The sequence below is a fragment of the Sciurus carolinensis genome, chromosome 15 (genome assembly GCF_902686445.1).
Source record: "Sciurus carolinensis chromosome 15, mSciCar1.2, whole genome shotgun sequence".
NCBI lineage: Eukaryota > Metazoa > Chordata > Mammalia > Rodentia > Sciuridae > Sciurus > Sciurus carolinensis.
Window position 1 is genome coordinate 11,545,680 of NC_062227.1, and position 27,127 is coordinate 11,572,806.

General features: G+C 44.4%; 1 protein-coding gene and 1 long non-coding RNA gene across 3 annotated transcripts in view; both read right to left on the reverse strand.

Moving 5' to 3' along the window:
* Shc3 (SHC adaptor protein 3) overlaps positions 1-27,127 on the reverse strand; it is a 184,726-nt gene that overhangs the window by 109,913 nt on the left and 47,686 nt on the right. The gene's annotated exons all lie outside the window — the stretch shown is intronic.
* Positions 2,843-24,343, reverse strand: LOC124965519 (uncharacterized). Its single transcript, XR_007105192.1, has 3 exons — positions 23,342-24,343; positions 22,901-22,979; positions 2,843-3,084 (listed from the first exon to the last, which is right to left on the reverse strand). It is a non-coding gene; the product is annotated as an uncharacterized LOC124965519 (long non-coding RNA).

The following is a 27,127-nucleotide window of genomic DNA, read 5'->3' on the forward strand; positions in this document are numbered from 1 at the left end:
TTGGTACAGCATGAAGGAACTACTGATCTACTAGATTTTTTGATGAAAAATATCAGAAAAATAGTCAAGAAAGAAGAATTGAGATTCAACAAAAAAGTATGGCCATGAATGTCACAGTTGCAATATGTAGAATATGACTAGAGAGAGAACAAGGGACGATACCATCTTAGAGAAGCCAGCAGTGCTCAAGGGCACCCAGTTAGGCCTGGGAATGGAAGGTGCCTGGTGAAGAGTAGGACCTGAACAGAGAGGAAAGTGGAGGCATCATCTTCCCAAAGAACAAGGGCTGAGAAGCAAAAAGGCCCTCACAGGAGGAATGTGACCATCCTACCAGCTAGAGGAGATGGACAGTGTGTAGTGCAACATGCTACATGGTACAGCCACAGAGGCCTCAGCAAGACGGGGGTGCTGGATAACCGAGGGGCAGGAGTGGCACCCGCCTAGAGGATGGTCACCCACCATGTAAACCTAAGTGTGAACCAATTCTGGGCCAATGCGATGTACAGTTGTGGACTAAGAAAGAGCCCAATTGGACACTGTGTAGGGTTTGCAAGCAGAAATGGGGTTAAGGTCAGGGAGAGCCTGGGAGGAAGGTGAGGCTGGTGAGCGTCAGGCCAGAGCACCAGGTTCCTAGGATCCAGGCTGAGGAGTAATATGCAGGAAGCCTGAAGTTCACAGGCAGCAAGAGAAGGCTGCAGGGCCCAGGAGGAGGCTGCTACAACACTTCCCGAGAAGATTCTGTCCAGGGTTCTGACTGCATCCTGCTGAGCTCAGGGCTAGTCTCCAACACTGAGAACGAGGCCTTTTGCACAACTGACTGAACCACGTACACCTGACTAAACATCCACACCCGGTACTCAGTCTTCTATGCTCGCTTTTCTTTGTAAAATGGCAGAGAAATCATTTTGGAAGCCTCCATTAGCCAGGGCAGTGGAGACACAAGCCCGGCTGGCTCCCAAGGTCCTGGGTCTGCTGAGGCACTGAGAGGAAGCGTGCATTTCCCACAAAGCCTTTTCCTGCAGGATTCTGTAGGTGCATGAACATGGACCTCAGAGGCCACTAAAACTAGGTCAGACAGCAGAAGGATTTCAAATGCAGACCTCGGCCACAAAGATATGTCATCCGTCATTGTTCCACATGAGGCCTAATGGATTTCATCCAGTTTCTGTTTAGCTCAACTTTGTACAGGTTTCCTCAAAGGCACATACCCAGAGAAGGCAGTGCTGAGCCCACCTCTCAGAGACACACGCTGGCTTTCCTTACAGGACCCAGGAGGCATCAACCCCCAGGACACAGGAGTTAAAACAATGCTTCCTCAAATGCCTCACCATCTGCCTTGGAAGGAAGCAGAGATACAAGGGTGTTCCTCCATAAGACTCTGGGGTGCCTTTCCCCGCTTCTGACACAAGAGGCTGCTGCTTTGGCCCCTAGACCTCAGTTTGTAAGGGATCAACAGTCAAACCTATCTTTTGGGCCTTCTGTAAGGATAAATGGCATTACCTATGATTCCACAGAATGTATAAGCATTAACAACACCCAGGAAACATTAATGAGCTATTAATGTCACCATCATCACATCCAAATACAAGCTGCTTGTACATGTCATCACTTAGAACTGAAAGATATGTATATATATCATATGGAGACAGAAGGGAATAAAAAGAGAGAATTATAAATGATAAAGAGATAAAGACCTGGTAGTTAATTCTGTCCCCAGATTCTGCATCCATCTTCGTGATCACAGTCTGATTCATTACCAACATATGGTCCCAAGAACCACATGGTCTGTTGAAAATTATAGGAAAATAAGCAGACCCCTGTGGAAGCTACTAAAGTTCCACTGTAGGACTCCTGTGAATAGTTGGATGATGATGATGGTGGTGGTGAGACAGACACAATGTGGAAAGGCTTCCAGGTGATGTCATATCCCCCTCACTGCCACCTGGATCCGCCATACACACACACCCATCCACACTCACGGACATATGTGGAAGCACCAAGGGGCTCCAGGCATCCTTGGCTACACTGCACAAACCCTCAGCAAGTCCTTGGTGAAACCAGAATTAAAACTAGTTTTCTGGTTTCCCAATCCAGGAGAATACAGTGAAATCAAAGACCTAACACTGGAATGGTCATCAGTGAGCAAAGTCTTTTTACCCAGAGTAACTGAAATCACACTCCCCTGCCTCCTGAGGGTAACCGGCTGCCATATCTCAACATTCTTTCTCCAGCAGCAGCCCCCACATGGGAGGGGCAAGGGACGTGGAAGTTCTGCGAGGCTCATTGGAGAAAGTACCCCTAGGCATCAGGCTGTGCTTGATCTTCTGACGGCCACCTCAGCTGGGGGCTGACCTCAAGAACACCTCCAGATTCTCCCCAGGCAGCTGTGAGGACAAGGGCCGTCTCAGGACTCAGCAGTCAGAGAGGAGAGGGAAGCCCTGGGTTCCCACACAAGGTGGTCTACTGAGCTCATCCAAAAATGTCCTCCTAGGGAAAGGGAATGGGGAGGAACTGGGGATGAAGTTGACCAAACTATGTTACGTGCACATGTGAATATGTCACAATGAAACTATTATGTATAATTAAAATGCACCAATCAATAATTAATTTTTGAAATTCTTCCTTGATCAAAATTCTATTAATCATAAGGAACTACCGAGCATTATTACAAACTAGCTCTAGAAGACAAGCAATGCAGAATACAAACTTTCAAAGCATAAATCCCAGAAATAAACACTCTGTGCTATTTTTTTTCAAAAAAAATTTAATATCACAGAAAGAGGTGCAGTGCAATCAGCAAAGAGGCTACCCAATAGGCACCATCAGAAATGACAAAGGAGGGCACATTAAGGAGTGGGAAATGTTGATGGCGCAGCCGGAGGGGAAGAGGACCTGAGGAGGGTAGAGGCCCAGGGAGGCTGCAGAGACATCACAGCCCAGGTGTGAGACATAAGTGCAAAGAAAATTCCAGGCGCACTATGAGTCCACAGCTCCTCTAGACGGACCCAGCAGAGGCCCCCCAGCAGAGGCCCCACCAGCAGAGGCCCCGTGGAGGCAGCGAGAGCCTAGGTGGGCAGAGCGCACCTGCAAGGCAAGAGAGAAGATGCTGGGTTAGTCTTCATCATTTATACACAGCATTAATCAATCATTTCCAAACCTTCCTGTGGGAGGCTCATGGCCAGCTTATTGGTTTAGAAATGCTTTCCAACTTGTGGCATAGTCACAGAATCTGCCTCTGAAGTTCCCTTTTCTAGTGGCTCAACAGCACCTGTCCATTATCCCAGGGATGAAAGGCACTGCAGAGCTGTCTGTCCACCTCAGTCCTCATCTCCCACCTCTCTCTGTTCAGGGTTGTGTGATTCTATGTGGATGCCAAGCCCCCCCAGGCTGACCCGGGGAGGAGCAGAGCAAGAGCCCTGACCACCTTGTCTAGGTCCATCCACACAGTGGCCAAGGAGGTGGTACTGCCAGCCCATCTTGGAGTGAGGGAGCAGGCACCCCCAAGGAGCATAGTAAATGGGAGGGAGAGCCAGGGTGGGCACCCACCCACCAGCTGAGATCTTGTCCAGTGTGCAAATGAGCAGCAAGAGCGGTGTGTTCATCGCACACCAGGAGAGCCCCCAGGCTCCCAGGAAAAGTCTAAACCTCCACGCCCTGACTTCAATAGCCACCCTCAGATCCACACACAAGCACACTGCACACCTGAGCCCCGAACACTCAGCACTGATGCGCACCAAGGATCTGTGAGGCCCTGCAGACAGCAGCTCATTTAGTGTTGAACACGGTGTCAGGTGTCCCTTGCCTCCTCATTCCCTTCCTTAGGAGGACATGTTTGGATGAGCTCAGTAGACCACCTTGTGTGGGAACCAGGGCTTCCTGCTCCTCTCTGACCTTACCCAACCCACTGGTGGCCACTTCTCCTCCAGAGGCACAGAAAGGTCCACCCACTGGTCAAGACCGCAAAGCCATTTCTTGCACTGGGTTTGGTCTCTGCCCAGCCAGCCGGTCCACCGGACTTCACCTGCCCTCTTGGGAATCAAGCGAGGGCAAAGTGCCCAGACTTGTAGGACACTGGGACACAGGAAGAAGACCATCCCTTGTGCTGTGTGGGCTCAGATCTGACCCAGGGAATGATAAGCAGCTGCAAAGGATGGTATCCAGCCAGACATCTCCCAAAGTGGCAAAGAGCTCAGGGCCTTCCAGCAGAAGGCCATAGCTGGGAAGTGACTTTGCATCCTGAGCACAAGCAGAAGGTGCTGAGGCCGGTGTGGTCAAGGTGGCCCTGCCACTTTCCTGCCACATGAGGGGTTAGGGAGGCTCCCCTTGGGAAGCAAGGCCTGCATGGGGCTTTGGAGGCTGAGAAGGTGTGAGAGAGAGGTCATGGCGAGTGCACAGAATGATGGGAAGGGAGGTCAGGCTGGGCCCGAGTGGACCACAGAGGGGGTGGGCACCATGGTATAGGGACAGTGAATGGAGGTGGGTGATCTGGAGAAGACCCAGCACCTGCCACCCAAGAAAATGAGCAAGAAACCCAATAGGTAGCATCATAAATGCTGGAGGGGGTGATCTTTCTAAAGAAACTTAAGAGGGAAAAACACTACTAGAAACTAAAAGGAGGGCTTGGTGATGTAGAGGGAAACAAGAAAGAATGTTTTCCTTCTGAAAGGAAGATAATGGCGGTGAAGGATGGGAAACTCAGACACACGGGACAAAACTACAGGAGACAAGGGTGGACAAACCTAAAGAGTTAGGCACAGTCTGCATGAAGAAAAGCAGTGTTTTATCAGAAGACACAAAGCAGGGCCTGAATACACGGAAACCACGTCCCAGACATGAAGATGGAACGTTACTGAAATGCAAATTCTCCCTGCCGTGGTTTGACTGAGTGACCCCCAAAAGCCCCCGGGCTCTATAGGCTTGGTCCCCAGCTGGTGCTGCTGGGAGGAGGTGGAAGCTTCCGGAGGTGGGGCTGAGTGGGAGGTCTTCTGGTCATCAGGGGAAGGCTCTAAGGCCCCTCATGAGTGACTGGGATCCCAGCCCCACCCTCTGCCTCTCTTCTGCATGCCAGCCATGAGGTGAACAGTGCCACACACGGTCACCATGATATTCTGCCTCCATCCTGCCCCACCCCAGTCCCAACTGATCAGGAACCATGAGCCAAAATAATCCTTTTCTCTTTCTACACTGATTCTGTCAAGGTTCTGTTCCAGGAACAGAAAAGCTGACCAGTACACTCCCTGAATCCATCAATCAATCAATGCAGTTGTAATTGTCATGGGAACTTTTTGCACTAAAAAATTTCAAAAATTGTGAAGAAATTCTTAGAATCATTCAGAAATAAAAGCAAGGGTGAGTGTGTCCTACCAGTAATAAACATGACTATAAACTACAAAACTCAGAACCATAGGATCTTGGCATGCAAAAAAAAAAAAAAAAAAAAAAAATCAGTGGACAGAAATGAAGAACTCAGAAACAGCAACAAGTGGGTGCAGGAATTTGGCATATAATGAGGTGTCATTTAAGTACAGTAAGGAGATTTGGGCCTCAACGGTCATCTTATTACGGGTTTTTTAAAAATCCAAATATAAAAGGGAAATAAGTGAAAATATTAGGTTATTAATAATCTTACACAGAGAGATACTTAAGACAGAAAAACTACAAGTTATAAAGGGAAGGTTGATAGATACACCTGAATGAACATTTTTAAAAGGCATGGCAAAATATTTCCAACACATATAAAATATGCAAAAAAGCTCCCACAAATTAATAAGAACATAAAGAAGAATCCAATAGAAAAATGGGTAAATGATGTAAACAGCTAATTCATAAGAGAAGAAATGAAACCGGCCATCAACTGCATGTGAAAATGTATTTAGTTTCCTAATACATGTACACACACAAACACACATGCACACACACACAATCCCCCCCCAAAAAAAGGATTTATTATTTTGATAATAAAACAGGCAAAAACTGACATTAGCAACACCCAGTACTGCAAAGAAGGTTGCTTTCCTAAATTGCTGGTGACATCAAGGACTTCAGGAGGAGCCTGCAGTGGCACAAAGTGTGAACTGCTTCCAATGCACTGCTCCAATGCACAACTGTGTCGGGAAAAACAGGGCATGGTTGATTCTACTGGTATAGCTGTAACGTGCAGCTCTGAACTATAAGGACTCAATCATCCCGTGTGGTGGCACAAGCCTGTAATCCCTGTAAGAGATTTGGGAGGCTGAGACAGGAGGATCGCAAGTTCAAGGCCAACCTCAGCAATTTAGCAAGACTCTAAGCAACTTAATGAAACCCTGTCTCAAAAGAAAAAAAAGAAAAGAGGGGCTGGGAATGTGGCTCAGTGGTTGAGAACCCCTAGGTTCAATCCCCAGTATTAAAAAAAAAAGAAGTTAGACAAAAATGTTCTGATCCATTGAAGGGGGACTTATGTGTGACTGTGAACACGCGTGAATAAAAAGAAATGGGGAAAGAGAGCCACTAGCTGGTAACATGAAGTACCTGATCTTTTCTTTCATTAAGCATCTCTTGTTTTAATAAGAAAAATCCGTTTAAAAAATGCAATCAGTGGGGCTGGGGTTGTGAATCAGTGGTAGAGTGCTTAACTAGCATGTGTGAAGACTGGGTTCGAATCTCAGCACCACATATAAACAAATAAAAGTCCATTGACAACTAAAAAAGTATTTAAAAAATGCAATCAGTTCACCCATGCTGCTGTTGCGTCAGTAGAGCATCATAATTCATTCCTTTTTATTGCTGAGTAGTATTCCCAGCATGCATATACCAAGATATGTTTACCTGTTCACTAGTTGATTGACAATCGGGCTGTAGTTTAGCTTTATTGCAAATAACGCAGGTAAGTAAATGATGGCTTGCAGTCGTCAACATACATCAAATTGTCCGCTCAGAATGAGTGGACCTTCTGTGAACATAAGTTCTCACTGCCGGGTCACATGGTAAATTTATATTCAGCTTTATGACAAACCGTCCACCTGTTTTCCTCAGTGCCTGGGTCCTTTGGCCTTCCTCCTAGTGATGACACACAGTGACATGGGAGATCCCCAACGCATTTAGCTGAGCCAAGGAAGCCAGACACCAGAGACTTCCTGCAGACTGTTTCATTTAAAATGAAACTTGAGAAAAGGCAAAGTTATCATTCCAGAAACTTCTGTGGTTGCCAGAGGCAGGTTTGGAGAAGGCTACTTACCGACTGCCAAAGGGCACAAGGGAGAATTGGGGGTGGGTGGAGACATGCTGAGCCTGATCACAGTGGTAACTAAACAGCCCCGGGCAGTTGTCAACACCCATCGAACTGTATACTGAAAGGACTTTGTATATGCAAATCAGACCTCGATGAAGCTATGGAAACATTATAGTCACAAAAAGTTCTTCAATGAAACAAGGAACATAGTCTTCCCTTTGACCCACCAATTGCACACTGAGGTATACATCCAGGAGAAATGAGGGCAGATGTCATCAGCAGACACCCGCACAGCCACCCTGTGAAGTGACTCACTCTGGAATACTACTAAGCAGTGAAACAGAATGAAGTACCAGGACAGGCAATAGCATGGAGGGACACAGACAGAGGATGAGGAAAGGAAAGAGCAGACCCGACATGCACTACATTGTATCTTCCCACATAAGAGAAGTTCAAGGACTGGTCAATCCTCCAGAAGGCCAGTTGTGGGCATGGCCTGCCCAGAGGTCATGAAGGTGTTGTTGGCTGGGAGGGTTCAGAGGGGACCCTCTGGGGCCTGGAACATTTTGATCTGGGTGGGAGTCACTCAGTGAATGCTTCTGGGAAACGCCAATGAACTTAACCCTCACAATGTGAGCACTCTATAAGAGGTGTGCTATATAGCTCAACAAATTGTTGATAAGTCCAAAAATAAAAGGAAAACAAGAAAACCAGTCAGGAGGATTAAGTTGTCATTTGCTATGGCATAAGGAGCCATTATTGTTTTAAAAGCTGGTGAAAACTACCCTGAAAGTCACTTCAGAATGACCATGTCACATCGTTTGATTTTGCAGTGCTGGGGGTCGAACCCAGGGCCTTGCACACACTAGGCAAGTGCTTACCACTTGCTACACTCCCAGCCCATGGCATTGTTTTACAGATCCTAGTGAAGGCAGAAGAGGCGGGACATGACCACCAGCCCCTGCAGTGAAGAGAGGGGGCCTGGGAAGGCCGGAGGTAGGGGGCAAAGATGGTAGGAGCCCACAGATTTCCAAGAAGAGCATGCACATGTGTGGACAGTGACTTGAAGCCTGGTGACCCCGTGATGTCATGCTGAGTGCCAGCAAAGTCAGAAAGATGGGGAGATTGTAAAAATAATAATCCACAACTAATGTTCATAGAGTGCTTACTAGGTGTCTAGCCTTGCTCTATGACTTTGAAGGCATTAAGCTTTCAATATTGAAAGCATCATCCTGATCCTGATTTCATGAGTAAGAACCTGAGACCAGATAGGGTAAGTAGACCAGCCATCCTGAGGTCACACAGCTGGGAGGTGAGGGATTGGAAGTGGACCAAGCTTGGTGCATAAGCCTGCAAGCTGGAAAAAAAGGACAAGCTCAGTTGGGGACACCTGAAGAATGTCATGAGCAAACCTTCACCACCCAGAGAAGACTGAATGACAACTCATAGGACAAGGGACTTGGGGATTGCTGGTGGCACTGTGGAGAAACTGGAACCTGCCATATTGCTCATGGGGATGTCAAGTTGTGCATCTGCTATGGGAAATCTATGGCAGTTTATCAAAGAATTAAACATGGAATCACCTTAGGACCCAGCAATCCCACTTCTGGGTATATCTACCCCAAAGAACTAAATCAGAGACTGAAACGGCTATTTGCAAACTCGTGGTCATAGTAGCATTATTCATACCAGCTAAAAGGTGGAAGCAACTCAGATGCCTAGCAACTGACAAATGCACCAAATGTGCTGTACAATGCAATATCATGTGGACTTGAAAGCGAAGGGAATTCCGACACCTGATGCAACCTGAAGGAACTCTGAGGATACTCTGACAAGTAAAATAAGCAGATGCAAAAGAGCAAACACTGCAAGGTCTCCCCACATGAGCTATTCTAAGCAGTCAGATTCACAGAGATAGAAAGAAGAATCGTGGTTGCCAGAAAATAAAAAGGAGAGCTGTCATTCGATTTGCAAGATGAAAAGGTTCTGTGGACGAATGCAGGCGGTAGTTGCATAACCACGTAACTGTGCTTAATGCCCCTGAAATGGACACTTCACAACGGTTCAAAGGTAAATGTATGAGCTGTGGGCACAGTCCCAAGGTCTCTGCTGCAGCCTGGTGTAAAGCTAAGGCACGCACCCACCCACAAGCTGTGGACAGACAGACTGGGTTCCATATTGGTTTTGCCCACTTCCTTCATTCTGGGCATAAACTTTCAGTATTCCTTGTCAAAATCATCATCATTGTGTGATGCATTTTTATGCCAATAGTGTTAGGATTCTTGCCTAAGGCTATAAATAATTCAGCTAAGGCACTCGCAACATTAAATGGTAAGATGCTTCTCATGGGACATCCGCGACAGCATCCTTCAACACGGTCTGCCCGACGCAGCTATTAAAAGGCTCCGTGGGCGTTTGGCCACATGTCAGGAAGCTCTGCCTCAGATGTAAACAAACCAGAGCTGAAAAGCCATAAATCACATATAGAGAGGCACATCTTTTCAGAGAGACCAGGTTCACTCTACTACACATGGATCTCAAATACAGGTGAGACTCATATTCAGATGAAAATAAGAATTCAACCCAACATGTGAAAATAGTTAACTGCTAATAAGTGAGCATAACTGGGAAACCATTACCTGCTGGGGGTCCCAGCAACAGCAAAAGCCCAGAGACCATGAAGCAGACCCCTTCCAGGGTGCCCCCAAGGGAGGTCTTTGCTTTAGCATAGCTTCCACTAAGTGTACAAGGTCAAGGAAGCTGATTTTTATTAACACTAAGTGGATAGTGTTAATCTATCCACTTAGTGTTAATCATATATATATATATATGATATCCACTTAGTGTTAATCATATATATGATATATATATCATATAAAATATGATTAATTAGGATTACAATAAGAGGAAAATATGGAGCACCTGACTTGTGTAAAGTGAGATTGCGAAAGTATGAAAATCAAGCGAAACTCCACTCCCATTGTCCGACATTGATATTCCTTCCTAAGATTTCTCTAGTGAATATTGTGGATTTATAATGAAATAAGATTTATTTTTAAAGCATTTAAACATTTAGTATAAAGCAGGGGACATTAATCCCCCAGGAGACATTTAGCAAAATCTGAGGGCAGTTTTGGTTGTCACAATATTGTAGGAGGTGCGAGTGCTACTGTCATCTCAGGGGTAGAGGCTGGATCCAGAACGTTGGAGGTGCTGAACATTCCAAAATGCATGGGGCGGGGGCAGCTGGCCCCCAAAGGTCCAGCTGAGAGAAACCCAAGCTTATAAAGTCCAAGGGGAGGCTTTTTAATTTCTCCCAGCAGGGTCCCTTCTCAGTGCCTTGGGCTCCTGCTCCCCAAACACCTGCAAGGCCAGGCTACTCAGGCCTGAATTTGCAAAGCAAACATGTGAACATGCACATTCAGATGAAGAGGAAGGTGACCAAGGAAGACAGACTTCCCCGCAAAAGCTCTGGGTTATTTGCTCCCACCTCCCCAGCAGACAACAAGAACTCCAGGCTGCAGGCGGCAGGGTCACCCTGGACCCCTTCCCTGTCACCCGGCTTTCTTGAAGGTTCCAGGGAGACTGAGAAAGAATGTGGGTAGGATCAGGATGGGCCAGAATGGGTCCAAGGTTAGACATGACAATTGTTCCTAGTCACCTCTTATAATGTAAAAGGACCCATTTTCTGTTCTAGGGCCAAAGGCAGAGGCAGAGGGGCAGCTGGATGAGGCTGGCTCTGCTGGACTTGGGTTTCAGGGAAGTGAAGATTGATCTGTTCAAACAGAAGAAAGCAAGACAAAGAATGATCAGAGCCTCATAAAGTACCGCAGAGAATACATGATGTCAACAGAACAGGCGATTCCTCCAGCCTACCACTGAGGGCCAACCTGTCCCTGGGACAGGTCAGGGGATGGCTGCTATTAGATGCTTCACCAGAGGGGGCGCTGCAGAGACTACCAGGGTTGGGAGGACTCTCCACAGCAGGCACCAGTAGACTGTGTGGGCACTTGGGGAGCATTCTCTTAAAAAGAACACCAGTCAGAGCTGGGGACATGGCCCAGGGGGAGAGCACTAGCCTAGCATGTGCAGGGCCCTGGGTTTGATCCCCTGCACCACAAAATAATTAAGAATAAAAATAATATTTAAAAGAACACCAGAAACAAACCATCTCCCGGGAAGGGTAGGCACACTCATTATCCAACAATATTTTGAGTATTCAAGTATATTTGACTAAATTATAGGAAATTGAATAATCGTTAATTGAATTTCATCTTCAGTGTTCAAAAGTTTTACTTCAAAAGATATAATACGCTCCTAATCTTGAAGCCACCCAAAAAGGCTTCGTTTTTCAATGTTAGAAGTAGTCAATGAAATGTGAAGAAAAAGGACACTATACCAAATCTCTGAACCTACAAAGGAAGTTGTTTCCTAAAACGAATGACTTCCATGCTGCTAAGCAGGAAGGGAGCATTCATTTTCATAAAAAATGCCCTGGGGGAAGAAAGGAAGGGGAAATTATTTAATCTAACTTTTTCCCCATGCAGCCTGTTATTTCTGCTGCTTCATTTTTAACCATTTCCCTGAAAACTTAAGATTCAACCCTTTCCCACTGGATGAGGGAGATGCAGAAAGAAAATGCTCTTTCAGAGTCTCGCATGAACGGAACTGTTTGCTTCAATGAGCAGTCTGGCTCATTATTGGGGCAATTGATAAAATATGGGTGTAGACTATTAGATTGGCAATAGTGTTCTCTCAGTGTCAAAGCTTCTGACTGAACCACGGTACTGTGATTAGATAAGAAAATGCCAATGTCCTCAGGAAATACACGCTTCACTAGTTAGGATTACTCTAGCAATATCATTTTTTTTTTTTTTTTTTTGGTACCAGGAATTGAACCCAGGAGCACTTAACCTCTAAGCCACATCCCCAGTCCTTGTTATTTTTTATTTTGCAACAGGGTCTCATTGAGTTGCTTAGGACCTCACTAAGTTGCTGAGGCTGGCTTTGAAGTCACTATCCTCCAGTTTCAGCCTCCCAAGCCACTGGGGTTATAGGACAGCACCCACCACTCCTGGCTCATAATTTATTCTTGAATAGATCCAAAAAAATTTAGAGATAGGTCAACTTCCTTTGTCCTATTCTATACCTTTTCTATTAATTTAAAATCACATAAAGGTTTGTAAATGCACAGGAAAAATCAAGGAAAAGCTATATTTAATCAAATCAAAGATGCCATTGATTCTAAAACAGGTCATTTCTTTCATGTTCCACAATTAAGGAAAAATACAGTTATTTTAAAATGTGGCATAATACTTTCCTATTAATTTAGAATGTCTCTTCTACACTTTGAACTCTTTTAGATGTATTAATGTGTAGGTTTTATTATACATCACTCTTCTGCATACATAAAAACTAAAAGCCAATAGGTAAGGGAAATAAATAGGCTAAAGTATTCTTCCGACTTCTCCACTTTCTGGTTTCAGCGTTTCTGAATCTCTTTTGGGTTCAGAATTGTGTCTGTGCCTGTCTGTGCCTTCCCATCCTCCAAGACATCAAACCTGTAGGTGACACAGCAGCTTTCCTAAAGAATGCTCCATGATTCTTTCCAATATTTTCTTCCAAGTCATTGAAGCCCATTATGCAGGTTTCGATGCTTGGTCTTCTCAGAAGGGACCAAAAAAGGCTTCTGGAGAAGACAGGACCCTCGCTTCCTCCACAGTCATTTAATTGGGCGGGCATGAGAGTCCACTAAGTGTGCGCATGCTCAGGAATGTCAGCAACCACACAACTCCTACCAGCCCAGCAGAAAGAGATGCTACGACACCATGAATATAAGAAGCATCCAGATTTCAGAGGTTTACAATCAAATGTGAAAGGGGTGCATCTTGCAGTTGAAAGGTGATATTGTAAAGTTAACAGGGTGGGGGTGGTGGAAACTGTTTCTGTTCACTCCAAATTTGTGCCAATAAACACACAATAATTTGTTGGCATTATGTCTGAAATAGGAAAGAAAAAAAAAAAGAACACACCTGATCCACAGAAGATAGTTATTCTGTCTAAATGTCAAGTCTGATTTTTATCCATGTATTCCCTATGTATCTCAAGGCAAACAATTATCCATTCATTTTGTTCAGATCTAAGAAGCTTCTCTGCTATGAAATGCATTAATTGGCCCAAACAATATTAACCAAAAACCTATAACAAGTAAGGAAAAGCCAAACTCTAATAATGCCATGAAGGAGCTTAGAATCTGGTAAGATGCCACCTTGAATTCACCCAAGTACACTTTTTTTTCCCCAAGTTTTAATATTTCTGAAGTTGCTCTGGGCCAGGTAGCAGTCATGATGTAGTTACCATTGTCTGCACATATACATCAAAACTCATAATGGATATCATTAATTTTGAAGAAACCATATTAGAGACCATATTGGAGAATTTTTCAAAGTCAGATTTACTGAGATATAATTTACATAGGGTAAACTTCATCTTTTTTAGATGTTAAGTTCTAGGAGTTTCTAAAAGCATGTACAGTCATGTAACCATCACCAAAGCAGAGATGTAATATTTCCATTATTCCCCCCAAGTCCCCCAGTACCTTTTTTTGTAGCCAATACCTTCCCCAACCTCCCCACCCTGGCAACTGGTGACCTGGTTCCTGTCTCAATCATTTTGCATTTCCCAGGATGTCCTATCAAAGGGTCATAAAATGTGCAGTCTTTTGTATTCAGCTTCTTTCACTTAGCAGGGTGTCTTTTAGATTTAGTCATTATTCTTGCACCGATCAAAATTGTATTCCTCCTCATTTCTTTGTAGTGTCCCTTGATTCTGATTGGTTGATACACTAATTGGTTGTTTATTCTCCAATAGATAGATAATTTGGAGTATTTCAAGTTTGAGGCAACTAAGAATGAAGTTGCTACTAACATTCAATGCAGATTTTTGAGTGTTATGTGGGTATATGTTATAATTGGTCATGGAAAAAAAGCCTAGAGGTGGGCTATGTTTAATGACTAATTTCATAAGAAATTGCCAAATTGTTTCCCAAGAGGACTGAATCACTTTGAATGCCCAGCAACGATGTGGCGGTCTCAGCTGCTCCACATCACTGCCAGTGCTTTGTGTTGTCAGGAGGTTTGGTTTTGTTTTATCTGCCATTCCAAAATATGCGCATTCGTATCTCAATATGGTTTGAATTTGTTTCCCTAATGACTAATGACAGTGTCTTTTCAGGCACTCATTTGCCATTTTCTTTAGTGAAGTGCTGCTCAACATTCCTATTTTTAAATTGGTTGTTTCTTTCATGATTGCACTGCAAGATTTCCTTCTACGTCTGAACACAAGTCTTATTGGATAGGTACTTGATAAATATTTTTGTCTAATTCATGATTTTTCTCTCACTCTTTAAAGTGTATTACAAAGAATTTTTTTTTTTTAAATTTCGATGAAACCAACTTGTCAATTTTTTTCTTTTATGATTTGGGTTTTATGTGTCCTAAGTTAATGGATGTTTGCCTAATGCAAAATCACAAAGACCTTCTCCTATTATTATTCTAGAATTTGGTAGTTTCAGCATTTGCATTTAGGCCTATGAGCCGATTTAAGTTGGGAAGTTCTTGTGTTTTGCAGTACCAGGGATTGAACACAAGAGCACTCTACCAGTGAGCTACATTCCCAACCTTTTTTATTTTATCTCTGGGGTCTTGATAAGTTGCTGAGTTTGACATTGAACTTGTGATCCTCCTACCTCACCCATTGTAGTAGTTGGGTTTATAGGCACGTGCCACCACGCCCAGTTGATGGGAGATTTGTTGTTGTTATTATAATTGCTGCTCTTTGTTTTTCCATGTAGATATTCAATTGTCTCAGTAGCTTTTGTTGAAAAGACTATCCTTTTCCTGTGGACATCTTGGCACCTTTGTCATAAATAAATTGTCACATGGGGGTATCTTTCTAGGCTCTCTAATCTATTCCATGTATCTATATCTGTCCTTGTGCTGATGTCAAATTGTATTGATAACTTCAACTTTTAGTGTATATTGGACTTACATTGCTTTTTCAAAATTATTTTGGCTATTCAAGGTCCTTGATTATTCTATGTACATTTAAGAATCAGTTTGTCAACTTCTACCTAAAGCTCACTGGAACTCTAATTGGAATGTTGCTAAATCTGTACATTTGGAAAAGTCAACATTTTCACAAAGCTGGATCCACAAACACAGTTTATCTCTCTGTATACTTACATCTTCTTTAAGTTCTCTCATCAATGTTCAGTAATATTTAGCATGAAAATGGACATTTTTAAAAATTTAACCTGGTACATTTTATGTTTTTTCATGCTACTGTAAGTGGTTTTTTTTTTTTTTTTGGTACTGGGGATTGAACCCAGGGTGCTAAACCAGTGAGCCACATCCCCAGTGCTTTTTTATATTTTATTTAGAGACGGGTCTCACTAAGTTGCTTAGGGTCTCACTAAGTTACTGAGACTGGCTTTGAACTCACAATCCTCCTGCCTCAGCCTCCTGAGCTGCTGGGATTACAGGTATGCTCCACTGCACCCAGTGTAAATGGTCCCTTTTTAATTTCATTTTAAATTGATCTTTGTTAGTATATACAAATGCAATTGATATTTGTATATTAACCTTGTCTCTTATAATGTCCACTACTGGTTCAAGTAGCTTTTCTATAGATTCATCAGAATTTTCTGTGTAAATGGTTATGTTGTTTATATCACCAGCAAATAAAGACAGTTTTACTGTTTCTTCTTCAATTCATGACTTTTCTTCCCATACTGAACTAAGATCCTTAGTACAATGTAAAATCAAAATAGTGAAAGTGGACATCTTTGCCTTGATTTCCAATCTTCAATGAAAATACCATTTTCACCATTAACTATGATGCTGAATACAGGATTTTGTGGATGCCCTGTTATTGGATTTAAATTTTCTTCTATTCCTATTTTTTGACAGTTGTTTATCAGGAATGTATGCTGAGTCTTCTCAAAAACTTTTCTGCATCTGTTGAGATTTTTCATGTAATTTTTCCTTTTTAGTCTGTTAATACAATTACACGGTCAGTATTTTTAATGTTGGACCAACTTTACAGTCTTGGAAAATACCTCCACCTTGTGATATATTCATGGCTGGATCTAATTTGCTAATATATCATTAGGGTTTTGTGTCTATAGTCATGAGTGAGTTATTTATTTATTCATTTATTTATTCTTGTAATGCCTCTGTTTGGCTTTGGTGTCAGGATAGCACTGGCCTCAAAAAAAATCAACTCTAAAATACCATCTACTGTAGGATACTTCATTATTTTATAACCACAAAAAAAAAAAGAAAGAAAATCCCCAAAACCAACCCACCACCTATTACAATATGACATAATGCTTCCATATCACTTAGAATCAACTTGTATATATCAAAAAAGCTATTGTGGTTTGAAAGTGTTTCCTACTATTTTCTGGTATACATCGTACATACTTGATGTTATTTCTCCTTTAAATGTTTGGAACCATCTGGTCTTAGAATTTTCTCTATGGAAAGGTTTTGGTTTTCTATAAATTTAATTTATTTAGTAGATATAACCTATTAGTCTGATTTTTCTTTAGTGAACTTTAATAGTTGTATCTTTCTAGGAATTGGTCCATTTGGCCTACGTTGTCAAATGTGTTACATGGAGTTGTCCTTCATATCCCTTAACTATTCTTTCAGTGTTGGGGTGATGGTAGGGTCCCTCTGCTGGCATGAGGTCCTTTCCTTCATTCCTGATATTGGTGACTTTAATTTTCTCTCTCTCTCTGTCTCTCTCTCTCTCTCTGTCTCTCTCTCTCTCTCTCTCTCTCTCTCTCTCTCTCTCTCTCTCTTTGTTTTTTTCTTTTTTTTTTTTTTAATCAACCTAACTAGGAGTTATCACTTTTCCAAGTTTTTTTTTAAATCACCTTTGGTTTCATATATTTTCCATATTCTTGTTCTGAGTACAATTTCATTGAGTTCTCATGTTCTTAAAGTAACCTAAAGGGCAATAAATGTAGGGGGGAAAAGTATAGATAGCAATGATTCTGAATCAAGAAAAGATTCAGCATATTCAGACTCTGAATTTGAAGAAGTTTCCAGGAACACCTTTATTTTAATATTGCTTATTTCCTTCAGCAGATATACAAGCATTATAGTGATATTGGTTGGTGCTTAGGGTAATCCACAACAGCTTTTTCAATATATACAAGTTGATTCTAAGTCATATGGAAGCATTATGTCGTATTGTAGTAGGTGGTGGGTAGGTTGGTTTGGGTTTTGTTCTTTTTGTTTGTTTGTTTTTTGGTGGTGGTTATAAAATAATGAAGTATCCTACAGTAGATGGTATTTTTGAGTCGATGACAAGTGGTCTTGTGTCTTTAAAAGTCTAATATGACTTGCAGTGAGGTGAAAATCTCTAGAGGAATCAAGGCCCAGTGGTCTTAGAGCTCAGGAAGAAAGCAAGGAAGTTTGTGGCTCAAACTCGGGCTGTTGAAGGAAGAGAAGAGGGGAGGTGGGCGTGCCTGAGACCGAGTGCTGAAAACGTGTTTGGGAGGGTGTGTCAGCCAATCACGTGGAACCCTGAATGCTGAGAACCTTTGCGCTGCATCCTGCAGGTAACAGGAGGAGAGCGAAGCTTCATGGGGAGTTACGTCCTTCAGGCACATTAACCCATTAGCAAGAAGGAAAAAACTAAAAGTGAACACACCCAGAAAAAAGGACACAAATGACAAGGGAGGCTTCCAAGGGGGAGGTACTGAGCATTGTGACTGAACCAGGGAGAAAAATGAGATCAAAGGGGCCCTGAGGTCCGGAGTTTGAGAGAACAAGGGATCATGTTGACACAACAGATGCGGAGGCGTGATCTGAACCAGATCTGGTGTTGGAGGTGAGACTGGAGGAAATGAGCAGGGCAGAAGGCACTGCGGTGAGAGGACTCAGGCTGGGCAACCTACGGACCATCCCCAGAAGCCACATGGCCCCTGGGCTGCTGTAAATACAGGCCTGGAATTGAGGAAGAAATTCTGAAGTAGCGATACAGATTTGTGACTTTTCCACCTAGGAGTGTTGTATAAAGCAATGAGATACCAACATGGAGAAGGGATAATGAAAGTGAAAACATCAATCCACACCAACAAGTTTGAGGCCTTCCATGTATCAGACAGCAACCTGGTGCTCTTTGGTTATTAACTCAATAAGTTCTCAAACCCAGGAAGGAGATACCATTATGGTTCCCATTATAAAGATGGGAAAACAGAGACACAGAGAACTCAAGTTACTTGCAGAAGGTCACCCAGCTGGAAAGTTACAGAGCCCAGACAAACACCCAAGTAATCTGACTCCAACCTGCTCCACAAGGCTGGCTCTGACAAGAGCGGCAGGGATCCTTATAGAATGATATATTTGGGGGATAAGTGAGCTCAGACACAGAGACAGAAAAGGAGCAGTCAGAGAGGTACATTGTGACACAAATGTGCTTCTGCCATGAGGATTATAAATACGCACCATGCCAGATGGTCCTTACAGAGAGTATGGGAATGAATGCCACGGATTTGCTGTATGGATTCTATTTAAACCATTTTCAGCCACCAAGTCATCTATGTTATCCATTTTTAAAATTTCGGGATGAGTGGGATCAGTTAAAAAAAAATAAACGGACTCATTTTCGAAGCTGTGGTTTCATAGATGGTAGATGCAAATGGCTCGGAAATTAAAAATAGCATTCTAGAACAATGATTCTCCAAGTGAGTTACTGGGATGGGAAGTATCAGCATCCCTTGACAATTTGTTTAGAAATTCAAATTCTCACGCCCCTCCTCAGACTTACTGAATCAGACACTCAGTGGGTGGGACTCAACACCCCATGTGTGACGAGGGGGTGACGAGCTGGCCAGGTGATTTAATGTATGCTCCAGTTTGAAAACAACATTCTAGAAGATGAGATGATCTAGGTGTGAGTGACAGATCTTTAGGCCCCTTGACCCAATCAGAGAGGCTGTGAACAAGGCCATCCCTGTGGTCCAGTTCTAAGCAGGCTGCTTGATTCTCAGGGGAGTTTATACTCTGGTAGAGCCAGTGAGGTGAGAAGTCCTTGCTTTCTGTTGCCCCGTGTCAGGGAACAAGTTCTTTTGCTCCTTGTTATCATCATCTGGAGATGTGGAGCGGAATGCCCTCGGGGTTGCACAGGCTTTCACCAACCCCATTGCTACAGTTCAGCTCTTGAACGTCCCCCAAAAGTCATGTGTTAAAGGCCCGGCTCCCAGGGTGGCGCTGTTGGGAGGTCCAGGGAATCTTTAGGAACAGGGGCCTTGTGAGAAGTCCTTAGGTCATGAGGGCATACCCTCTAAGGGGACTGTGGGCCCTCACCTCTTCCTCTTTCTCTCTTTGGCTCCTGACGTAAGCAGTTCTGCTCTGCCACGCATTTCTGCCCTGATCAGATATTTTGCCACAGGCCCAAAATAATGGAGTTAATCAATCATTGCCTGGAACCTCCAAAACTGTGAGCCAAAATAGACCTTTTCTCACTTTAAGTTAACTCTCTCGGGTATTTCATTATAGTGACAGAAAGCTGACCAGCGGAATCTTCACAGGAGGACATCGCCCAATTTCTCCAACCTTGAAGTCGACACCGTATTACCAACCAACCAGAAAGTGCCACCAGGAGGCAGAGCCAGTTTCAGAGGCGGCCAAGAGGCTGCCAAGGAAGTCAACAAATAAATAAATAAATTTTTGAAATCTTTAGGGTTTACATGTGAAGTTTAGTCCTCAACTTGCAAAATAAATAAATAAATACATAAACCTCTTAAGCCTCCTATCTCTGCCAGGCTTAACCCCCTTCTCTGCATTTCAGTAACATCCGAACTCATCCTAACCACTTGCCCTTCCTCGCCACACATCCTGCCAGCTTATGCGCGTCTGGCTGTCTGTGTCTTGCGGGACTCTGGATCTGCCATCCACACACACATACCCAGCGAACTCCACCCACCAACCCAGTCACCCTTTGGGAAGTTTTCCTTCCCTTGAGCAATACACATCCCCACTGGTAGAGACAGCTACACGGTTTGCACCTGAATTCCATAACCAGTCAGTCAAAAATGACAAGCAGCTATCTAGGAATGGAGTGTTAACCAGAGCTAATGGAAGGGAACAAGAAGCAGCAGAAGGACACCTGGGTTTCCCTGTTGGGGACAAAAAAATGGGAGTCGGGTTGGCTTATTCAGATGTTGGAGGTGAGACTAAGAAGATGTTCTCTCCTGGGCCTCTTGGAGAAAATGCCCTTCCCCACTCCCTCCCACCCTCCAGCGTTCATGAAAGTTAGGACCTTGACCTTTCTACACATTATTCACCATAATGTTCTGTTAAGAAGACTTTGTTCCATTTCCTTCTATTATTTGGGGAATCCAACTTAGAATTGCTGGACCATAGCAAGAGGTGGTCGTCGTTCCTGGTGAACAAAGTCAGGAGAAGACCACAGAGGCCACACTGCCCCAGGCTGACCTGCATCCTTCCATGGTCTTGTCCTGCATCCCACAGACAGCAAGCACCCTGCAGAAAACCCTGCCTTCACCTTCACCTTCATCTTCTCCGTACCCTGCACGAGACCATTATCCAGCACCCACGTCTGGCCTCTCTGATGGCGGCTTCTTCAGCTTTCTTGGTCAGTTCGGGGCAGCCCTGAAGAGCAGGGGCTATTCTTCTCTAGTGAGGGGGGCAGCCGTTGGACAGATACCCCAGCTTTCCATCTTCCATATGTTTCTTCAAAGGGCCGCACAGGACTGAGCCCCAGCGGGGCTCCCTCATGACTCTTCCTTCCTGCTGGCTGCGGCCACTCTGCAGCCACAGGGGCTCCCTAGCTAATCCCCCAATAACCTCCTTCCACCAAATCTCAGGGTCTACTGGTTGGGAGGGGAGGGAGGAAGGCACATTATGATATGTATACCTACAGGTTCACCCAAGGAAATGCCTCAGGGGTCCCTACCCTCTGCCACCGCAGAGGGGACCAGATGTTTCCATGGTAATATCTTGCTAAAACTTACAAGTAAAAATAAATCTATTATCATGTATTAAGGCTGAGGAACTGAAAGGAAAACGAAGGCGGAGCCCTCGTCCTTCCAGGGCTCTCCTGATGGCCTGATACCAGCTGGACTCAGGCTGAACCTCCTCAGGTGCAGACTGTCCCTGGTCCTTCATGAACTGGCTCAAGCCCCCACTCCCGTGCATGCCCAAAGTGGACCCACAGAACCTGTGTGGAGCCACGGAAGGGGATTCCAGGAGCGACCCTGCCCACATTCGAGACACCCTAAGGGTCTGGCATAGAGGCGGGCTCAAAGCCTGGCCACTGCCCCCATTCTGTGCTTTCTCGGGGTCTGCTCTTCGCCTGGTTTAGCCGCTCCCTCCTCTGGGAAGTCTCCCAGACTGGTCCTCTGTGTCCCACTGCCCTGTGACTTTGGGTCCTGGGGACCTATACTCCCTGTACCTCTGTGTTGGGCACATTCTTAACATACAAATGATGATGGAGGAGACCAGAGAGGACAAGATTATTCTACTTTGGATTAAAACTGGAGTAAAAAAACAGGAGTGTATTTAAAGTGTACTATAGTTATACATAACAGTGGGGTTCATTCTGACATATTCATAAATGCATGTAAGATGGGTTTCTCCATTTTGACCCCAGGTGCACCTCCTTCCCTTCTCCTCCTCCCTCCCCCTGATCCCCTTCTTCTACTCTGCGGGTCTTCCTTCTTTTTATCTCTTTTCTAATTGATGCATTACAGTTATATTCAAAAGGCAGGATGAACACGCACAGAGGTAAGGTTTCAAAAAGAACACTAAACTGCGAAAATACTGACTTCTCTCCACTGCCTCCTGGCCTCACCCTCTGGAGGGCGGTAAGAAGCTCGGGCTGGAAGCATATTTAGAACAGGAACATCGAGAATGAGCCCATAACGCAGAAATTCAAAGCCAATCATTCTGCACTATTCAAATGCACTGGGGCAGGGAGGGCTGATTCATGCTGGTGCTCTCCCTCCTAATTCAGGGACTAAATCAGCCTCAGAGAAACCATAAAAATAGTCACTCTTTTCCCTGGAATGTCTAGCTGAAATCGACCTGAGCGCTGCTTATTTTGTCGTGAAAGAGGAATTCTAGAATATCACAATCAAGTCTACTGGCAAAGATCAGATCTACCCATGAGATTCCTTCACAGATCTAAGAAAACCAAGAGAAAAAGTCACCATGGACCACATGTAAGAGTGGCTTTTTTTTTTTTTTTTTTTGCAGTGCTGGGAATTGAACCCAGGGTTTCATGCTTGCAAGGCAAGCACCCTACCAACTGAGCTATATCCCCAATCCTGCAGTAGATATCTTAAGACGCTTTATGTGGTAGATTTCCAAGATGAGACTCTTCAGAATTGCTTCCCCTGAGTTTCCAAGGTGAGAAAGTCATGTCGCTCTAGTTAACGTATGCTTTTCCCAACATAAAGCACCTGCAGCAAATTTCTATTTAGTAGTTTGTGCTACCTACTTTCCAAGAGGAAAGACTACCACCCAATCTGAATAAAAAATACTCCGAGCAGTACTATCCCAGGTAATCCCCCCATTCAATGGAATGGTTGTAATCAGACCTTCACAGCATTCCTTAGACATCTGAGGTCCCCAGGAGCTCAGGCCTTACCTGCCCATCTTCTGCTCCTGCTCCATCTTCCACTCCATGCGCCTTCAGCCAGGGTGGGGCCCTGAGGACAGCAAATCCTCTATGAACAACACAAAACTCTCATTAGTAAACGTGGCCTTCCTTAAAACTGCACCATATGCATTGTTTAGATGCCTCCAATAAACTTGTGCTTCAGTGTCCATGCAACAGGGAAGCGACTGGGGCGAGGCGGTAGCAAGGTGGCAATAGATGCTGGTGGAGGAGGAGGTGTCCGCCACGGTGGCCAGTGCACAACCTGGCCAGACCCTCTCTTACGAGGGGCTCGGCAAGGGTGAGTATCCATTCTGGGGGAAGGTGCTCTGCACACTAGGATAAATGCGGCCAGCTGCAGGATGCACGCCAGCAAGGATGGATGCTCAGGTGCTTGTCGGGTAGGAGGGATGGCATGGTGACAGTGTTTACCTTGGACGGCTCTCCTCTGAGGGCATTTCTACCCCGTTGGAACCCGGGAGTCACGCTTTCCAGTTGAGGAAGAGAAGAGGGTGGCCATAGAGGCACGGCCGTGCTGGGGTCAGCTCTGTCTTGTCCTCCTTCAGCTACAGATGAAACTTCGGGGTAGGTGTTGAGGAGACCGTGTGGACACACGTCAGGTTAAGACACTCAGGAACGTCCACGACACACACATCTTCAGGCCTCTGCTCCCTTCTTCACACAATCAGGGCTTGCTGTGCCCTAGGCTTTGCTTATTATTTGCTCAAATTCAAAACTCTACAGCTGCCAAGCACTTGGCGATTTCAGACCAATTTCACATGATTATACCTCTACCTTCCAACCCAAGTCCCTGGCAGGAAACATCAGACAGAAAAGACTCCAACTTGAAGCCCACGGTTCTACTCTGTGGCTGATGACTGATTTGTGCATCCACAGTCCATACCTGGAGGTTTGGGTACTGGGAGAAGGCCGTGTTGTGAATGTCAACACACATGCACTAACACCCGTGAGGAAAGTTTCCCGAGATCCCAGTCAGCACCCGGAAGAAGAGCAAAAAGGTAACACCTTCCCTAAAAGAAAGACAGTTTCCTTTCCTGGGTTTTCGGACTAAGGAGATTTTATGAATGCTCCTGGGGAATTTTCAAAACATGCCCAGTCTGAAGCAGTGAGGTCACATCCGTGCTCACAAAGTGCAATGCTGTGGGCCAAGCCCGTCCCTCAGGCTGTGCTGCACGTGTCCATGTACATAAGTTCAGGTAAGACAGGAATCCGAACCCATTAAATAAGGGAAGCAGAAACCTTAAAATAGATTCAATTGTTCACTCTCTAGAGTTTGCAAATGCAGGTTTTTGTTGGACCTGGACAATGTGCTATAAATCTGCTGCTCACCCTGGAAGCACAGCAAAGCCACATGTCACAGAGACCACGTGTCCCCGGGACCCTGCATGGAAGCAGATTCGTTACACAACACCTCCAAGCAGTGCAAGAAGTAAGCTGAACCCTTTACAACCCAGACTCCACAGTACATTTGCATTCTGTTGTTGAGGAGAGGGTTGTTTCAGGTTGTTGGGAAAGGGCCAGCCCACCCAGTGCGCTGGATTTATTTGTGTATATATTCACAGCCTTCCATGTTCTAAAGATGGCTTAAGTCACTTCCAATGTAGGCAAAATTTACCATGATAAATAAAGTAAAAATAAGTAGGTGAGGAAATCAAAGTAAAAGGGGGAAAAAGTCAGGCCACATTGGGCCTACGGAGTAAGGACATGGGGGCTGCTTGTCCCTGTCCAGGGCCAGCCAGGCAGGGCTGCTCTGAACAGAGATTCACAGTGGCAGAGAGCCCAGCAGGCCAGGGGGGCATGGCCACTCCATAGCAATGCAGGTACTCTGAGTAGAAAACACGTTCCCCATCCATAACCCTCTCTACATGACGTGGCATGCCACCCACGCAGGAAATACAGTAACAAGGTGCAATGGTGGAAATGAGAGAATCGCAGGAGGGGGGTTTTCAATGAGGTCTACACGACGGCCACGTATGCAGGTCTCTGATGTCAAACTCAAGCCCAGGAGGGTGACCAGTGTTTATAGCCACAGTAGCCAGAATAGAAATCCCATGACCCAACTCAGATAAAAGCAGAGGTCTCTGACTGACCTCCAGGTAGGGAGCCTGGGTTCACCCCACTGAGGGTCCTTTCCTCTGTTGGGGTGACACCAACCTGAGTTTCATCTCTCTAGCCCCCTAGGGGCTGTACAACAGGCTGAAATCTATCAGATATGGGAAGGAAAGGGGCCTCCCTCCAGTCAGCTGAGCAAGATTAGAAAGCATCAGAACAGCCAACTTTTACTTTTTCCTACAACAGGATTTCTGTACAGCCTTTAGTATTCTAAAGTACATTGCGAGTCTACAAAGGTGTGGTGGGCAGTATATTTTATGCTACATTTCAGAACTGTATTTAACAAGAGCTACTTTCAGGAAACAGCTCAGGTAATCTGTCCTCTGCTGAGTCTGGAGACCACGATTTTCTTCCAGGGAATCTATTTGTTCCTCAGGTGTATGTTTCTGTTCTCAGGGCATACTGTCACAAATCCTGAATCCCTCTGTACTCCCCACCAGAAGGCTGATCCGAGGGAAGCAAAGGCTGCCAAGGGCCACCATCAACACAACCTTGGCTGATGTCCTGCTTGTGGAAACTTGTTTGGGGCCCTGTGATCTCTGTGCTAAATAAAAACTGAGCAATGAGAACAGCGTTTCCTCTTTTGCAGGCCTTGGCCTGTCAAAACAGTCCTGTTTCCCACTACAACCATGGAGGTGGATATTATCTGGACAGACTCACTACTCGGTGTGCAAATCAAGGCTGAGTTTACACAGAAGAACATTGGCAGAACTGGGTCCCCCAGTCATCTCAACACAGTGGACAATGATTCAAGTGAATGAGTCAACAAGCCACCTGGACCATGGTCTTAGGGGTAGAAGGCTTTTAATGACCACTGAGGTACTAGGTACATAAACAAAGGCAACTTCATTGGGTAGTTTTAAAAGTTATCTTTTGATAAGAAATCAGTAATCCATGCCTAGTGCTTTTGAAAGGACCTCAGTAAATTTAAACTCAGATGTCAGGAACAAAATAAAACTAAACCAGTCCCGAAAAAGATACATGACATAGCTGTCAGAGCCTCCAAAATATATCTGGATATGATTTTTAAGTTAGATCCAAAATAAGTGAGAATTTTTTTTTATAAAAATAGACTATTTTTTGTACTGGGGATTGATACCAGGGGTGCATAACCACTGAGTCACATCCCAGTCCTTTTATATTTTATTTAGAGACAGGGTCTTCATAAGTTGCTTAGGACCTTGCTAAGTTGTTCAGGCTGACTTTGAACTGGTGATCCTCCTGCCTCAGCCTCTAGAATCACTGGAATGACATGCATGTGCCACTGTGTCTGCTAAAAAGACTTTTTAATAAAAGGTGTGGCCTTTGGAAACATGTTTTCTTAGTGCCTGTATAATTTGATCACAACACTAGATTTTCCTGAAACCTTCCAGGAATATCTTTAGTGTGTAAAATAAACTATGACAGTAAAGTTGAACCACTGGCATGTTTAACACTTAGTTATCACTGAGACCTTAAAAGCTCCACACTGCACCACATCTACAAGACATTTGTGGAGGATTCATTTCATGGATGCACAGGGCTTCCTCTTGATGTTGATTCATCAATATTTTTCCTTTGTGTGGTCTCTAGCAATTAGCTACAGTAAGAAATATGTCATATCAGAAATATAACCCATTGTAGGGACAAGCAAATATGTTTTTTCAGAAAGTCTAATAAAACCCAAGGAAATTCTGTACAATCAGAATTCAACACCATGTTTCTGAAGTCCAATAATGATGCTCCACTTGCCTATTATGTTGCTTCCCTTTTGTACAGATCTAAATGGAACAGGGCTAAAGAAAGAAATCCAGTCTCCAAATCCACCAATGTCTGTTCCACCTGCTTTCTTCCACAATTATTATCACTTCTATCCATTTAGATTCTAATCCAGAGATCCCCAGGAATCTAATCCTCACCAAAGGTAAAACTGGAATTATTCACTTGTTCCCCCACACCACCATCCCCAAGGAGCAGAACTTGGTCTGTGTCCCTTAGATGCTCCTCAATTATTTGTGTATATACATTTCTCCCCAACACTGGAAGGCCAGGCAAAGCAGACAGCTTGTGTTGCCCAGCATGTTGTGTACACACAGAAAGCATTAG